The 14,960-nt window shown below is 62.3% G+C and overlaps 1 protein-coding gene across 1 annotated transcript in view; it reads left to right on the top strand.

Moving 5' to 3' along the window:
* RXRA (retinoid X receptor alpha) overlaps positions 1-14,960 on the top strand; it is a 113,616-nt gene that overhangs the window by 30,657 nt on the left and 67,999 nt on the right. The gene's annotated exons all lie outside the window — the stretch shown is intronic.

Raw genomic sequence — 14,960 nt, 5'->3', positions numbered from 1 at the left:
AGAAAGTGTCTCCCAACACCTCCGCACCCTGCCTTTCTCCCAGCCTCAGCAGCCCTGGAGGTGGCCCGAGGCCCGTGCCCATGACCCGTGCTGGGCACCCCCAGGAAGCTCAGAGGCCCCCGGGCAGAGCTGGGGAGGTGTGAAGGCATAGCCAGGGCGGAAGCAAAACAAAAGAAAAAAATCCACCCCTAAACCCACCCAACCCACACCCTGAATCTCCTTATCTGTGTCTCCGCAGCCTGTTGCAATTGCCTGCTGTGAGTGGGTTGAGAAATTCGATGGAGCAGATAGTTGCCCAGGCACTGAAGCGTCTAGGGCGGTTGGACAGGTTTGGTTCCTGCCCCGGTGGAGGGCCCTTCTCCAGAACCCGGAGCAGAAACCTGGCCAGAGTTCGCTGCTGAGCAGGCCGCAGCCTCCCGCATCCTCACCTGGGCTCCCTGCAGGTTCCTGGGAAAAGGGGACTTTCAGGGCCAGGGACGGGGGGTTACACGGAGCTGATTCATGTCTCAGCCCCTCTGCTGTAGCCGCGTGAAGTCAGGCGCTTCCTGGGCCTCAGATTTCTCACCTGTGCTGCGGGTTGGGGGACATGGAGTTGGTGAGATCTGAATGTTCACGAGGACTGTCCACACCACAGGCATAGTGGGAGAATCATGGGTAGAGGGTGGGAGACCCCCAGACCTGAGTCAGCCCCTCAGAGAGCCGTGGCCCTGGGTTTGAGGCCAAGGGTTCGGCTGTGGTTTGTGTAGTCCCAAGCAGAAAGTTCAGGTCTTTGCTAGGGAATGCCCTGCTTAACCAGTCAGATATGTTACCCAGAACCTTCCAGAACACAAACACGCACCAGAGGTAAGCAGAATTGGCCACCCTCGGGGCAGAGCACCTGGGAAATTACGTGTTCTTAGAAAATTATGTGTAAATCACAGTTTCTTCATAAGTTTGTTTATTGATTTTTCCCTGGCAACCTTCACGCTGTCTGATCCTAGGGTGAGACCATGGGGGTAGTTTACAGTGGACCCCGTGGGCAGGGGGAGGAGCCACAGTGGGGGAGGAGCCACAGCGGGGGAGGAGCCACAGCGGGGGGGGGGGGGCAGGAGGAGGAGGGTGGCATCCGGCCTGGGGCCTGGGATGCCCCCACAGAACACAGGAGCATGGGGCAGGGATGGGATGAGAGGCATACCCACTGTGCTCCCTGACACCCCAGCTGCTCGCTGGCCCGAGGGCTGGCTCCTGCAGCACCGTCTCCGCAGGAGGCTGTGGGCCGCTTCCAAGAGGGCTGCTGCAGGGTGTGCTGCCCAGGCCCCGGCCACCTGCCGAGGACCGAGCCAGGCCTGAGTCTGTGCGGGACAGAGCTGAAACACCGAGTTCTGCCTGCACAGTCCCTGGGGGGCTCTGGCTCACCAGCTGGGAGATGGGCACCAGGCCTGTTGGGCCACCACCAGCCACTTTCCTCCAACAGCAGGCAGGCAGGCGGGAGCCACAGTGCAGGGCCAACAGGTCTCCCTCAGCCTGGGTGCGGTGGAGCTGGAGGGAGGGCTTCCTGGGGGAGGTGACAGGGAACATATGGGGAACAGCATATGCAAAGGCTCAAAACTGGGAGAGTTCCGGGGCCTGTACGGGGAGGTCAGGAGCTGAGCCTGTGCGGTCCTCAGAGGCCTTATGCAGGGTCTGGACTTGGCCCTGTGGATACTGCCCAGAAACTGACAAGGGCTTGTTCCAGAGACTTCCCCAGAGGTCTGGGACCTGCTTTTCGGCTCCTGTTTGAGTGCTGTTCCAGCACAGCAGCACTGCCCTAGGCCCTGCTCTCCCCTCCCCGCCCCTCCCTGGTTGTCTGCAGGACTGGGCAGAGCCCCGGGACCCTGCCTGAGACAAGCAGTTTCCAGGACAGGCCTGGGCCCCGGCTGGGGTCTCTATGGGGTGTGCTGGCTTTGGGAATGTTGGCAGGTCTGAGCCTGGCCTATGTGTGTGCTGCTTGCTCACATGGGTGGTGAGGGCTGCGGGCAGAAGGCCAGGAGCCCCCCGGGGCCTGCTGCTAGGCTCAGGGGAAGGGCAGGTGGAGCCCTGGGGCCAACAGCCCCACGTGGCAGGGGATTTTCATTAAGCCCTGTGCCCTACTCCTACCCCATGCCCAGTTCTGGGAGGCTCACCAGGGTCCAGGGAGCATTCATGGAACAGCTGCTGGGGGCTGCCGTGTGGGAGAGGTCGAGAGGAGGGCCAGGCTGTAGCTAGGGGTGGAGAAAGCTTCCAGACCCGCTGTCTATGAAATTGAGGAAGGCAGAGGTGTTCTTCCTGTTTCGGGGGTCCCCTGCTCACATTGGAGGGCACGGAGGGTGAGGGCATGCATGCCACTGAATAGCTGGGGAAACTGAGGCAGAGCCAGGGCCACCTGCCTTTGAGGTCCTCAGGCGTTGGCTGTGAGATGGGTGTGTTGCTGCCGCCAGCGGCTCTGAAGTGGGCTTTGAAAGCTTTGGAGGCCCCAGAGATAATTATCTGGCAATAACGAGCTAATTAATGGCTGCAGGTGTGCCCCGGCCCACCTCCCCTCCCTTCCCAGGCTCCCTTCTGCCTCGTGCCTCCCACCCTTCCCCATCCCCTCCACCGGGCGCACCCTCATCTCGGCGTGAACGTCAGTTCCATAAGTCGTCGCATGATTCCTGGGGCACTGTGGCTTTGCCTGCTTGGAAGGTGAGGGTGCCCGCCTGGGGAGGCCTGGAGGGGCTGCCCTGACCTCTGGGGAGGGGTGTGACCCACCCCCTGCAGATCAGCCACGTGCATTGTTTTCCCTCCCTCCCTCCCTCTGCTGGATAAATAGCTCACACTGGCTGAGGGCAAGAGAAGCGTGGTCCTGGAGTCTGGACAAGCCCTGTGTGGCCCCGTGGGGTGGGGAGGTGACACCCAGCCCTGCCCCTCCCAGCAAGGATGTGGCCTGTCTGTCCTGGATGGTCCTGGGTAGGCTCTAGGCCCTGGTCCCAGCCTGTTTCCCCAGGGGCTTTGTTCCCGAGATTGTCCTGCTATGCTGGTCAGCCTGGTGGCTCTGGGTGGGCCTGGCCTGTGAGGGAACGGGAACAGGGAAGCTTCTGGAGCCGCGGGGGTTCCCGGGCTAGGGTTGCATGGGACCAGGAGGGGAATGGAGCAGTAACCAGAGGGTGGAGGTGTGGTGCGCCCAGTGGGCCCACCCGGCACAGATGCCACCATGCTTTCGTGGCTGCTGAGTGGCCCCAGGGCTTTATCTAAGGCCCCCGTGATTGCTCTGTCCTGCCTGGGGTGGGCCAGATCCCTGGGCAGGGCCTGGAAGCTGCCAGCTGTCCTTGGTAGCCTTGGTGGAGGTTACTGGGCTGGGCGTCTGCCTTCCCCGGAGACTGCACTGCCTGAGCCGGTGACAGGCTGTGGACTGGCCTGTCGGGCGGCAGGTCAGAGCGAGCAGGAAGCACTGGTTCCTTCTCCATTCCCACCCTGCTCGTCGCGGGAGCCTGGTGTGCCCAGGCCTGGACTTGCCCAGCCCCACAGCCTTGCCGATGCCTGGAGTTCTGGGTTCGAGCTCTGGCTCCGTTGTGGCTGCAGGCAAGGCCCATCCTTCCCTTGGTCCCTCCGCCCACAGCCTCAGTTTCCCTTTCTGAAGGACTCGTATCAGGAGACAGTGTGGGCAGCCAGTGCCCGCCGTGCCAGCGCCCCTTCCGGCGCACTTGTGTTCAGGTTGCTTGAGGTTACCCGCCACTCTCTGGTCTGCGGGAGGCTTTTTTGAAAGCGGCGCGCCTTGGCTGCTCAGCCTGGCATTGTATGGGGGACAGGGTGGCCACCGGGCCTTCGTGTGTTGGGGGTAAATCCAGGACCTGGGACCACAGAGAGAGGAGTTCTGGCTAGAATCTGCTGGAAGAAAGAGCCCCCTTCCAATTCCTGGGGCTCGTTGGATTGCGGGGCTGCCCCCAGGCAGGCTGAAGGTGGGGACCCTGAGGCCTGCCGGTGGGTAGTGGGGAAGCCTGCTGGGGGGAGGCTAGAGCCCTGGGCTCCCTGCAGGGGCCCTGAACCCGGTGCAGGGCGAGGGTTCCGGTGGCCCTCAGAGCTTTGGGTGACTCCTGTCTTTTCCCCTGGCCTGGGGTTCAGGACCCCGGGAGGCCTGGAGAGCTTTTGGTGTGCTGCCATCTCAGAGCCTGGATGTAGTGAGTGCTGCCTCACCCCAGCCCTGCCAGGGATCTTATCTGACGGGCAGGAGCTGGCCCTTCGCTGTCAGACTGGACTTGCCCACGTGCCCTGCCATCTGACTCATCCAATTAATGCCGTGATCATTTTGCTAATTCCTTCAGCTGATTCTGGAACCTTTTCCAGTTGGCCACTGGGTCTTGGAGCTGGGAGGGAACCTGGAGATCCTTTTCAATGTCCTCATTTCACTGAGGGGTAAACTGAGGCCTTCTGGGAAGCACAACCTTTCCTGCCCTGCCTCCTTCTGGGCCCTCCCCTGAGCCCCCAAACCCTCTGTACTGAGGGCCTGCAGTGTGCTCGGCTCCCTGGGCATCTCCTGCAGGGAGGCCCCTTCCAAGGGCCTGCCTTGCCTGCCTGGTGCCGACTCTGTCGTTTCTTTTTGTCTCCCGGCTGGACGGCTGGGACAGGGATGGTGGTGGTGGGAAGGTGCGGGTGACAAATGAGGCTGTGGGCACTGAGGTGTTGCATCTCCTGAGACTAAATGCCTCCAACGTGCGCGATTCATCAGGGCCTTCCGCACCGTCAGTGGCCGTCGCCCGTCATTTGCTGGTAATGAGCTTTTTCATACCGTAATTTGTGTCTCCTAATTGCCGAACAAGCACCTAATGGCTCTGATTAACATCGGAGGGACTCTGAGCTTCCGTGTTTGGGAGCAGGCCTGTGGCTTCCAGGAGCGCCTGCCACCTGCCCGTGTGACTGGGGGAGGCAGAATGTTCCGGAACAGTGGCTCAGGGCCTGAGCACCATGGGCCTCCTTCTGGTCTGGCCCAGGCAGGGGTTTCAGCGCCTGTCCTCAGGGTCCCCATCTGTAGAATGGGGACAGCAGTGTGTTCATGCCCTGGGGGGCCAGGGTGTGTACATTGCTCCGGCTGCACTGGGTTTCTGATGCCACCGGGCTCTGGTCCTCCCCTCCTGCTGGGCTTGGCAGGGTTGCCACTGGTGGGAGGAGCCCCAGTCTGACTGTCTCCCAGCCTGGAGCTGCCCCCTGGCTTGGCACTGCCCTCTGTGCCTGTGTTCTCCCTGGACTGCCTGCTGGCTCTGCCTGCCCTGGGCCTTCTGTGCAGGTTGGGAGGGAATGGGCTCAGAGGAGTGAGCAGCGTTTGTCCAGGGCCCAGTGCATGGCCGCTGCTCATGGCAGCCTCTGCCTAGAGCCCTCAGTGGCTCCCCTGTGCCCCTGCGGTAGGTCCCACCAAGCCTTGACCCTGGGCCCCCTCCCTGCCTGGCCACCCCTCCTTTGAAGGCTGTTGCTCATCCTGCAAGTGCCATCTCTCCCTGGGGTGGCAGGGGCATCTCTTAGGCCCGCCTGGTTGGGCGCCCCTGCAGACACTCTGCAGCCTGTGTTTCTCCGTTCATGCCACAAGCGGTGTTTCCAGCGGCTTGTCCAAGGTCTGGCTTCCCCAGCCCCTGCCAGACTGTGAGCCTCAGGGGTGCGGGAGCCGAGTCTGCCTCATGGTCGCAGCATGGTGCTGGCATAGCACAGGCCCTCATGGGTTTCATGGAGTGAATAAATGATGGTATTCCGGGGAGCAGAGCCTCCTCCTGGGAGCTGGGCGTGGGCTGGGCACGGGGCTGACAGTTAAGTCATGGATTCCTTCACACCTACAGACATACGCTGCCGTCTTAGTCAGTGAGGCCCAGCAAGGCCCCCGTGAGTGTGCCCAGCTCTGCCCGCCCCACTTTCTGTCAGCCCCTCATATGGTCCTGGTCACTTCCCGGCTGGGGTGAACACTTGGCTGGTGGCGCTTAGAGGAGGGGACCCACTTGAACAGGGATCCTGCCTGTGTGTGCCCCCATGCCCGAGTCTGCACTGGCCTCACTCCCACAGCATTGTCCCCAGCCTGATGTGCCCGTTGTTAGCAGCCATCTCGGCTCCAGTTGGAGACCTGAGCTCTGGGTCTGGGCAAATCCTTGCTGTTGTTAATTTGGGGAGGGTGTGGACGGTTGCAAAACAGGACCCCTTTCTCTTGCCGCTTCTCCCAGACAGAAGCTAGGAAGTGAGCCTAGGGCACCAAGTTCAGTAAGTTCACCTTCCCCGGTGGCTGTTGGGTGCCATGTTCTCCTTGTGCCGTGTGCCCTGTGCCTTGTGGGTGCCGTGTTCTCCCCATGGGGACCTTTTGGGAGTCGTCATTAGTGATGGAGGTAACCCAAGTCATAGCCACGGGCGAGGGGGTGGGGGCCTTGTTGCTCTATCCCCTCCCAGTCCGTCATGTAGCAGGGCTGTCGGGCCTCAGAGGTGTCCCCTCACTCAGGGAGCCTGGCGGTGGGCCCTGTCCCCCCACCCCATTTTCCTGAGCAGCGGGAGGTGGGAAGGCATCTGTTTAGGGAGTCAACTAATTTCATACCTCTCTGGTTTCTCATCTAAGGCCCAACCCTCATGGGCCTGGTGTGGCATCATGAGCCCAGGCTGCTGGGCACGGTGACCCTCCTTTGCAGGGCAGTGTGTCTGTGGGGCAGTTTGCTTCTGTCCTGTTTCTGGGATGGGCCTACACTGCCCTCCAGGGAGGCCCTAAGGGGTGCAGGTGGGCAGGGTTGGCGATGGCAGCTTTGAGCAAGATGGGTGCTGTGCCGCACCTGTGCTGCACTGGGTGTGGCTGGCACGGTTCGGCTGCTGTCTGCCTGAGCACCGCCTGTGCTGGCCAGCGCATCTCCCAGTCCTAGGGACAGCCTTGTGGGATGCTCAGGCCGCCCTGAGCGTGGGGATCTCAGAGCTGGAGGTGTGACCTGAGCACGGGGATCCCGGGGCCGGAGGTGTGACCTGGACCTCCTCATCCTGACCTCAGCTCCGGACATGTCACCATTTCCCCTGGGTTTAGCATTTTTTTGGGGAATAGTTCTTAGCCTCCAATAAGAACTATACAGCCAGAAAAAAGAACAGAAAGGGTTGTGCCAAGAGCCTCGTGGTGGGCATACCGGGTCCGTCGGGTTTCTCCTCTCCCGGCTGCCCCTCCTCCAGCCCATTTTTCCAGACTCCTCCACAACCGTGATGTTGCCCGTCTCTTTTCCCCCAAATCTCCAGCCGAATGAAGACACTTCCCACTCAGTGGGGTGAGGTCCACAGCGTCACATGTAAGGTCCAGGCATCAGGGACAAGGTGCGAAAGCCGTGAGGTGGGAGCCTGCGCTGGGGCGGGAGGGAGGGCCTGGGGTCAGTGTCTTTGGGAACAATGTCAGCAGCAGCCTCTATGTGGGGGTCCGGCTGTCGTAGTCTCTGTGTTTGGATGCTCCCAGCAGCCACCAGAGGGCAGCTTGCATCTGTGGGAAACTGAGGCCCAGACAGGCCGGGGCACAGTTCTGGTGGGGCCTCACCTACCCTCCTGGCCTTGGCCCCTGCAGACCCTGTGGGCCACTTCCTGCCGGAGTGTGGATACAGCGGCGCAGCCCTGGGTGCTCTGTGGCTCCCAGCTCCCCACACCCTCTAAGCTGGGCTCCTCCGGGCAGGGCTGGGGCGGTAACCCTGGGGTGTTCTGGGAGATTGGAGACCCCCTGGGGGGCCATGCTTTGCCCAGCCTGCCCCTGCTGACGTTAGGGCTGTCTGGGACCCAGCTGGGTCCCTAGTGTTGGTGGCTGGGGGAGAGGAGCCGGGATCGTGGACTCTGGCATCCCAGGCTGGGGCTGGCCTCCCGGCCCCTGGCTCGTGGCCCTGGCTTTGAACGTTATATAGACGAGGCCTCACGTGAGTCCCTCTCCTTCTGTGTACCGTCTTACCTATGAGGAAGGTGAGGCTGGAGAGAGGTGTGCCCCATCCAGGTCGCCCAGCCCGTGGGCGGGGCAGGCCCACAGCTTCTGGTGAAAGCATTTCCCAAGGTGGGGTCTGGTGTTGGCAGGAGGAGGCCAGGTGAGCCAGTGGCTCTGGGGCCGCCACAGAGGCGGCCGTTGCTGGAGGGCTGACGGCATGCCCGGCCCGGGAAAGCCCCTCCTGGGCCATCTCACGGAGTTCTCTTGAGGGCCCCTGTTGTACAGGTGACATAGAGGTTGAGGGTCACAGCCCCAGCCTGCAGGTGCCCGAGCTGAGAGCCCTCACCCTCATGGTGGGGCAGCGCGTCCCTGGGTGAGTGACCAGGCGGCCTTGGGTCTCGGGTGAGCTCGGGGAGCGGGGCCCACCTTGCCTGGCCCAGGTGGGATTTGGCAGGTAAGGTTTGCTCCTGAGAGAGGCTGCTTGTGGCGTGTCCTGGAGTGAGACCCGGTGTTCTCGGCTGATGTGTGGGTTTGCTCATGGGTGGACCAGGCCGCCACCCCCGCCTCCGCTCGCTGGCTGTGGCCTTGGCTGTGTGGACCAGGCTGGGGCTGCACTGGGGCCTGGGTGGCAGGGGCTGGTCTGCCTGTCCAGTGGCTTCTCTGGGGTCCTGGGCTGTCCCTCAGCAGGCCTGGGACTGGGCGGGGACAGTGGAGACCAGTTTCAGGTCTGTTCTTGGTGGCTGTTAACTCCGGGCTAGATGTAGCCCTGAGGGGCCTGGCAGAGTCTCAGAGGGGCCGGCAGTTGGTGGGTGAGGTGCCCCAGGGGAAGGGAGGGCCAGCCCAGGAGGACCCTCCCATTACCCTCTGGTGGCCTGCCCACCCCACCCTTCCTGCTGTCCGGCTCAGGCCTGTCTTGGGGAAGGGTCCTGGGCTGGGATTGGCCGTGGGGGAGGTGCACACAGATACTCAGCGCGGTTGTGGCTGCATCCGGTCAGGGGTCCGGCTGAGCGACCTCTAGGAGCCACCTGCCTTTGCAGGAGCCGTGGGGATCGTGGGACATCATCTGGCGGCTGCCTCCACCCCTCCCTTTTTGAGAGGTGGGACTTGGCATCTTCAGCATCTCTCGTGCCTCAGTGACAACCTGGGAGAGGTGCCGTCCCTGGGTACAGATAAGCTGAGGCTCAGAGGCACCAGGGCCCCAGTGGGAGGCGGCAGAGCCTCTGGTGGCTCTGTGTGGCATGTTCTGGGCTGTGCGTGGGGCCAGGGAGGGTGTCCAGCACGGGTGCCTGCTGGGTGGTCTCCCATGTGCGCCCAGGAGGAGCAGCACGGCCTCTCCCTCTGCCCACCCCCCCACGCCTGCCCCCCTACCAGGTCCAGCAGGCCTTGGCACAGGCTCCAGAATTGCACGTGATCTCAGACAGTTCCCAGCTTCCTCCGCAGGGCGGGGCTGCTCCGGTCTCTTATACCAGCGCATCTGCAACTCATTACACTGCGGTGTCAGTGGCAGAGTGGCCTGGCCACGGTGGGCTCCCGGCGGGAGTGGAAGGGTCCCCCTCCGCAGCAGCCACCCCTGCCATGGGCCTCCAGGTCCCCGGGAGCAGGACTAGGCTGGCCTGGGGACAGCACTGCAGGGCCCAGCCAGGGCTGGGGCAGGGAGGAAGGACCCTTCCACCAGTGGGCTTCGGCCTCCTCGTGAGGAGCTGGGTGGGGCCGGAGAAATCAGCTCCCACCAGCCTGGTCTTCCTGCCTCAGAAGCTGAACCCGGGAAACAGTGTTGGTCAGAAAGAGCCTGAAAAGGAAGCATGGCACCCCCCAATGCTCCACGTAGGCCACCCTAAGGTCCACAGAGGGACAAGGGTTAGTGTGCGCAGAGACATAGGAGTTGGGGACACCTCCCAGTCAGAAAGTGGTGGAAGGGCGCCAGGCAGGCTGAGTCAGAGATGTCCCTCAGGCTCCTGCTGGGAGAAGGGGCTGGTGGTTCCTGGGCCCGCGTGTCTCCACCCCTGCTTCCGTGCCACTCTCAGCCTTTGCCCAGCACCAGGCTTATTATCTGATTGGTTAATTGGTTGAGATACGGGTCACCTCCCATAACAGTCACCTTTTAAAGATGTGCAGTTCAGTGGATTTTCATCCACACACTCGCACAGCCGCTACTACAGCCAGCTTTAGAATTTCAAAGCATTTCCACCAACCCCAGAAAGAAGCACCGTGCTCGCTGGAGCCGCTGCCGTGCCCCGCGTGACCCCACCAGCCACTCCCCTGCCTGCCGCCTCTGTGGGTCTGCCTGGTCCCGCGTTTGTGATTTCCCTCCATCTTCAGAGCAGTCTGGGTGCTGCGCTGGGCAGGGACTGAGTCTGCAGTGGGGGGAGGGTGGTGACCCTGTCCGGGGAGACCCAGCCTTGCTCCCCGGAGCCCACCCTTCCACTCTCTGTGGGGAGAGAAGGACACTGAGCCTGCCTTGGGTTTCTCCTATGTCCCCACATGCAGGGACAATGTGCCAGGGGCCGCTGTGTGCTCTTACCATGGTGATCCCACTTTACAGATGGGAAACTGAGGTTCAGTGATCGAGGAGCCAGCACCTGGAGCCAGGAGGTGAAATCCTCGGCTCGTGGCCCCTCGGCCAGGCGGTCTGTGCAGTGCGGTGACCCTGGCCGGCTGGGGAGGGTGGGGTGGACTTCCCTTTGTGGGGGCCTCAACTTGCCTGCCTGTGCAGGGGGTGTGTGGGGCACCAGGGCCCCCAAGGGGTACAGAGCCTCCTTAGCATCTGCAGCTCCCCCTCGGGTGGGGGGTGCCGGGGTGTCTCGTGGCCCCTTCTGGATCCTCGGGGTTCCTCTCCCACACCTGAGGGCCCGCCTAGCCTGTCTCTGGCAGCCGAAACTGGTTCCTGGGCCCGGCTCAGCCAGCAGTTTTGTGCTGACCCGGCAGGAACTGCTAATTAAGCTAATAGTTCCCAGAGCTGCTTGACAGCAGCTGATGGTATCGGCCTTGCTGGAGATGCTCGATAAGCCGCTCCCTGCCTGCTCGGAGTAATTTGTTATTAAACACCACAGCTCGCGCATGCTCTCCGCTCTGGAGGTGCCAGCTTGCAGGGCCGGGAGCCTGTGGCAGCGGGCCTGGGGCTAGGGTCTCCTCAGCCCCCTTCGGGACTCTCTGCCTTGCCCCTGTGTCCCTGGCGAGCCCTCTGCAGGGGAGGGAGGCCAGGGCACTCCCTGATGGATGGATGGTCAATGCCTGGCTCTGCCTCCCCCAGTGCCCCGTGTCCCCAGGGCTCCACTGATGGTCAGCTGGCCTTGACAGGCGCAGCCAGGTGCCTGCGAGGCGCTGTTCTGTCCAGTGGGCGTGAGGCCCCGTTGGGAAGAAGGGCAGCTGCTCGCTCTGCCCTTGCCACCCATTCCCCTGGGGCTGGATAGCCCCTGCCATGGGGGCCACCAAGGCCTTCCCACACTGTGGTGTTCTGGAGATGAGCCCTGCAGGATGAGAAGCTCAGGCAGCAGAAGGCTCCGGAGAGCTGGCTGGCTTTGAGTAAAAAGTCAGATGTGCTGTTCTGTTAGGGGGTGTGTGTCTGAATGAGTGTGTAGGTATGTGTGACTGTAGGTGACTATGAGTGTGCATGCATGTGGATGTGTGTGATTGGTGTGTGAGGGCGTGTGTGTGTGACTATGAGGATGTATGTGTGAGTATATGTGAATGTGTGTTGGTGTATGTCTTCATGCTATGTGTGGATGCGACTAGGTGAGTGTGGATGTGTGTGTGACTTTGTGTTTGGATGTGTGTGACTGCATGTGAATAGATGTGTGGGTGTACTGTGCATATATGTGACTGCGTGTGTGTAAGTGCAGGGGTTTTGTGTGTGTATGGGGGTTATATGTGAGTGGGGGTTATGTGTGAGTGAGGGGGTTTGTGTGTGGGCGTTATGTGTGAGTACAGGGGTTGTGTGTGTGGATTGTGTGTGAGTGCGGGGGTTGTGTGTGTGTGGGTTTTGTGAGTGGGGGAGTTATGTGTGGGTTATGTGTGAGTGCGAGGGTTGTGTGTGTGGGTTGTGTGTGTGTGGTATGGGGTTTGTGTGTGGGGATTATGTGTGAGTGTGGGGTTGTGAGTGCGGCAGTTATGTGTGTGTGGGTTGTGTGAGTATGGGGCTTGCGTGTGTATGGGGGTTATGTGTGTTGGAGATTGCAGCTGTTGTGCCTCCAGGGGCCTCTTGGATACTTGTCACCCGTTCCCTTTGAGCTCTCCTCACCCCCACCTTTGTGTCCCCTCAGCCCCAACCGGGGCCTCTCCCTGTGGGCTTGGACCTGGGTTCGAGGTTCGAGGTCTGACCTGCTCGGTGGCCTTAGGCAGGCCCCGGGGTGTTGAGGCCTCTCGGGGATCCTGTCCCAGAGCTGCCTGGGTGCACCCTCCCACAGCCTCGCATTCGGAGGCAGAGGCGTGGGAGGAGAGGCTGAGTCTGGAGGTCCCCTCCTCCTAGTTCAAGGCTCTCTGTAACCTGAAACTTTACAGACTCCATTTACACAGTCCCGTGTGTGTGGGTGCGTGAGCCCAGCTTGTGTACTATGTACGCACACATGGGAACTCGCCGTGGACTCTGTCTCCCGCCCAGTGGGATGAGCAGGGTGTGCTCAGAGCCCGGTGCATGGAGGAAAGCACAGCCCATTTCCCTTTGCTGGGTTGGAAGTCACAGTGGGGTGCTGGGGGCTCCCAGACAGGTGGGAACGGGGGCCCACTGCCTGAGTCCCCGGGACCCAGCTGGGGTCTAGTCCTTGGTCTTCTGGTGTCCCGGGTTGGAAGGACAACGGTCTGTCCCACGGCTGTGCCTTTGAGGAGCCCCGGAGGCCTTGTGGGGTGGTGTCCATCGCACGGGCCATGGGGGAGCACACACTCTGAGCTTGAGCGCTGGCTCCACCGCCGATTGGCAGTGTGGCCTCGGGCAGGGCTGCACTGAGAGCTTGGCAGGGCTCTCTGAAGCTGCCCGGCTGGCTCCAAGGCCGTTCTGGTCCCTGTGTCCAGACGGGGCCCCTCACCTCGGGACCCCAAATTACTTTCTTCTTTGTGCGCTTGTTTACTTTGTCTCTCCCCGTGGGGCATCGCCTCTACAGGACGAAGGCCAGGCCTTTGCCCGGTAGACGAAGGGCTCATGGTGACCCCCTCATTTGGGATTCTGTAGCTCTGTTGGGGCAGCCTGGCCATGCCAAGGCCTTTCAGGGTTTCAGAGTGCTGCCTGCGATGTGACCTCCCTGGTCGTCGTTCCTCGCCACCCGCAGGCTGTCCCCGTGTGCTGGCTGGGCCCTGAGCTGCAGGCTGGGGCCGGGGAGATGTGGACAGAAGCATCCTCCCCTTGCAGCTCACGGTGTGGTGGGACCCCGTGGGCCTTGTGCACAGCTGAGCTCAGACTGCAGAGGGTCTGGGGTTGGAGGCGGCAGGGACACGATGCATGCCCTCACTCTAGGAGAGAACGCTGCCAGGAGAAGGGTGGCTGGCCCGGTTGGTAGCTGCTGAGAGGCCGTCGCGGAAGGTGGGTGGTCAGCAGAGAGTACAGTGTCCCTTCTTCCACTGGGTCCCACCTGAGGGAGTGGCAGGAGCTGGAGGGCCTGGGGAAGAGGCCACATCAGCTTCACTTGAGGGCTGAGTGCCAAAGACAGTGTGGGGAGCCCTGGGCTGGCAGGTGGGTCACCCTCGCTCTGGGACACGCTCAGCGCCCTGGAGAGGGGTTTGCATCCGAAGCCGATCCCGCGTCCCCGTCACATTCCTACCCAGTTGTGAAAGTCTTCCCTCCAACTGGCCTCGTGGGGGCTGCTGGGGGCTCGGGGCTGAGTGGGGTCCTTGCTGACTGTCTCTTCTGACGTGTGGCTTTGGAAAAGTCCCTTGATTCCCCAGGCCTCTGTGTCCTTTGCCAGGAGGGCTCAGGGTACCAGTTGTCTAGAGTCAGGGTGCCCTTGGGCAGCCGCCACTGTCTCTGGCCCCCCTGGTGTTTTTGCTTCCCATTTAGGCCCGCAGCCCTGGCTATGAGCCCAGTTTGGTGTGGGGCTTGGCGGAGCTGCTGTGTGCCCGGCGAGGGCCAGCTGGGCTGAACTTCTCCCCCAGTGCTGATGGGGACCAGGCTTCTGGGGACACCTTCTCTTCCCATAACATGATCTCCCCTAGGCCTCGCCCCTCACAAGCTGGCAGAGAACTCTCGCCCCATTTCATGGCCGTGGCACTGGTGGCTTGGGGCAGCGCCTGGCAGCCAGCTCTTGGGCTAGTGCCTCTGGTTCACTGGGCCTGTGGCCTGGCCCTTGGGGTATGGAGAACGGGCCTGGGGGTGGCATGCGCTCCCTTGAAGTGGTCCGTCCTTGTCTCTGCCTGTCCTGAGGATGAGGGTCATCACCTGAGTCGGGGCCGCAGGGCAGCCATGGGTGCGTGAGTGCAGGGCCGGGCCTGTCTTACCCGGGCGGCGTGGCAGGTGGCTGGGCCAAGATGGCTGCGGCCCCTTCCTGGGCGCTGCTGCGTGTTGAAACCCATCTGTGACGTGGCCAGCAGTGTTGAAATAAGGGCCTGTGCATTTCCCAACATCCTGCCAGCCTGGTGCAGGACTGGGTGCCCGGCCCAGCCTGGGCCTCCCTTGTGGGGTGCTCGGGCCCCACTTCCCTCCCTGGGGAGGGGAGGAGAGGTCACCTCGAGGGATTGACGTCAAGGCAGGGTGACATTAGTCTGGACCCACGGGATCTTTGCTACTTCCCCATTTTATGGAGGGGAAACTGAGGTGTGGGGAGGGGTGAGGATGGGGTTTGAAGCCAGGCCATCCAGCCTCAGTGCCGCTTGTAGACGCAGAAGGGCGTGGGGAGGGGGAGAGAGAGCCAGGTAGGCCAAGGGCGCCTGACAGTGTGGCAGGATACACGCGCCCACTGGGGAGGTGGAGGGCTGCGGCCAGGGCCCCAGCCGAGGTCCGCCTGGACGCTGGCTTTGCTGCTTGGGGCTGGAGCATGGGCCCGTCCTGGGCTGAGTATGGGAGATGGGGTGGAGTGGGGGCCTCAGGTGAGTGTCCCTCTTCCTTTGGTTGGAGGAGGCCTGGCCCTGGGACTGTCCCGTGAGGGGAGACAGTGGTTGGCCCCATTGGCGGAAT

The sequence above is a fragment of the Papio anubis genome, chromosome 13 (assembly GCF_008728515.1).
Source record: "Papio anubis isolate 15944 chromosome 13, Panubis1.0, whole genome shotgun sequence".
Lineage (NCBI taxonomy): Eukaryota > Metazoa > Chordata > Mammalia > Primates > Cercopithecidae > Papio > Papio anubis.
This window is presented reverse-complemented; position numbering and strand designations above follow the sequence as displayed.